At 49.1% G+C, this 2,531-nt stretch overlaps 1 non-coding gene across 1 annotated transcript; it reads right to left on the bottom strand.

Annotated features, from left to right (window-relative positions):
* Positions 1-1,936: 1,936 nt before the first annotated feature.
* TRNAC-ACA (transfer RNA cysteine (anticodon ACA)) lies at positions 1,937-2,008 on the bottom strand. Its single transcript has one exon. It is a non-coding gene; the product is annotated as a tRNA-Cys (tRNA).
* Between the last annotated feature and the right edge of the window lie 523 nt (positions 2,009-2,531).

Below are 2,531 nucleotides of genomic sequence, written 5' to 3'. Positions count from 1 at the left end.
CATGGGGTTGCAAAGAGTTGGACACGACCGAGCGACTGAACTAAACTGAGTTCAGAGCACTAGAGATGGCAAAGAGGTGAAATGCTCATGCATTCTTGCTTATTTCTATGCACCCACTCCCTTTCTGGAACTCAAAAGAGATCAGCAGGAGCTGGAGAGGGGAGAGAGAGAAGTCCCATCTAGACCTAAATGGAGGCCATCCTTGGAGGTGCCCAGTGAACATCACTGATGACTAGGACCTGGAGTTGGGTGACAGGACTTCTTCAAGTAGTTTTTACAGTGCCTTTTGGTTCAGCACCACATCCCTCTTTCACAATCTCAAGGTCCCGGATTAATGAACTCCATCATGGATTGTTATATGCAGACCACAGCGTGGCAGGCAGAGTCATAGCCCCCAAAGATGTCCACACCCTAATCCCTGAAACCCGAGAAGGTGTTACCTTAAATGGCAAAGGGGATTTTGCAGATGTGATATACTTAAGGGTCTTGAGATGGGGAGATTAGACAGGATTATCCAGATGGGCCCATGGAATCACTAGGGTCCTTTCAACAGGAAAGCAGAAGAGGCCGAGGAGGGAACATGCTGAGAGGAGCGGATCTTGGAGTCCTGCCATGGCTGGTAGGAAGGGAGCCAATGGACCAAAATAGCCAAAAAGGCAATGACGGGATACTCCTTCAGACCTTCCAGAAGGGAGCAGTCCTGCCAACCCCTCGATTTTAGCCCCTTTTGAACCCACAGAACAATGAGATAAGGAATTTGGGTGCTTCACATAGCTCACTTTGTACTGATTTGTTACAGCCTCCATAGGGAACTAATACCTACCAGGAATAAGAGCAGCCTTCCTACTGAGGTCAAGATGCCCCAGCCCACAGCAGACAACACTAGGTTCCTGCCCATGACAGACTCCCATGTTAGGACCATGTCCCTTGTTGGGATGGGCTTCACAGGTGGCTCAGGAGTAAAGAATCCGCCTGCAATGTAGGAGATGAGGGTTGAATCCCTGGGTCAGGAATATCCCCTGGGGAAGGAAATGGCAACCCACTCCAGTTTTCTTACCTGGAGAATTCCATGGACAGAGGAGCCTTGTGGGCTATAGTCTACAGGGTCACAAAGAGTTGGACACAACTGAGAGACTAAGCATCAACAAAAACATGTGTTGGGATGGGCCGCCAGTGACACACAACCAGGGCCTGGAAAGGCTCTCCCCAAGAGAATATGCTCCCTCCTCACCCTTTCTCCCCAGCCCACTGCCAACCATTACCCCGATTTCTGTAACTAATTGCCCCTGGCAAAAGAGGTCAGGTTTCCCAAGCTGAACACTGAAAATATTTTAAGAAAAACAGGGGCTTCCCTGGTGCCTCAGTGGTAAAGAATATGCCTGCCAATGCAGGAGACACAGGTTTGATCCCTGATCCTGGAAGATCCCACCTGCTACAGGGCAACTAAGCCTGTGCACCACACCTACTAAGCCTGTGCTCTAAAGCCCAGGAACCACGACTAATACAGCCTGTATGCCTAGAGTCTGTGCTCTACAAGAGGAGCAACTGAAATGAGAAGCCGGCACACCACAACTAGAGAAAGCCCATGCAACAACGAAGACTCTGCACAGCCAAAAATAAATAAATAAAATAATTAAAAAAAGAAAAACACTATTACTTTACCATGGAACCCTTTGTGGTAGAACAAGGAAAATACTCATCAAGGACATAAGGAGAACACAACACCAGGGAAAGCAGATGTTGGGGTTCTGGTTTCCTTTGGCTGACCCGTGTTCAGATCCCTTCAGGTCCTTGAAAGTGAAAGTGAAAGTGAAGTCACTCAGTCATGTCCAACTCTTCGTGACCCCATGGACTGTAGCCTACCAGGCTCCTCCATCCACGGGATTTTCCAAGCAAGAATACTGGAGCGGGCTGCCATTTCCTTCTCCAAGAGATTTTCCCAACCCAGGGATTGAACCTGGGTCTCCTGCATTGTAGGCAGATGCTTTACCGTCTGAGCTATTAGGGAAGCTCTGGTCCTTGAGCCAATGGTAAAGTCTAGAGAACCAGAATGTTTCTGTTGCCCATTAGTCAGAGTTGGAGCTTAATGGGGAACAGAAGTTAAACAGAATCTGAGCCGAGCTGACCAAGTGATAGAGCTTCCCATGTGGGCTAGCAGTAAAGAACCCACCTGCCAATGCAGGAGACATAAGAGACAGGGGTTCGATCCCTGGGTAGGGAAGATCCCCTTGAGAAGGAAATGACAACCCACCCTAGTATTCTTGCCTGGGGAATTCCATGGACAGAGGAGCCTGGCAGGCTACAGTCAGTGGGGTCACAAAGACATGACTAAAGCAACTTAGCACACTTGCATGCAGAAGCAACTTAGCATGCATGCACGCTCAACTAGTGGGAAGCCCAGTGGGACCTCAGCTGCACCTGTGTTTAGTTCTTCCAAATACTGAGTGTACTCTCAGCCATGAGCTAAATACCAACTGTGCTCCCAGCTCATGGTAAGAGGGGCATGGAAGGCTCCAGTCTTCCCTCCAGAG

Source organism: Ovis aries, chromosome X (genome assembly GCF_016772045.2).
Source record: "Ovis aries strain OAR_USU_Benz2616 breed Rambouillet chromosome X, ARS-UI_Ramb_v3.0, whole genome shotgun sequence".
In the NCBI taxonomy this organism is placed as follows: Eukaryota; Metazoa; Chordata; class Mammalia; order Artiodactyla; family Bovidae; genus Ovis; species Ovis aries.
This window is presented reverse-complemented; position numbering and strand designations above follow the sequence as displayed.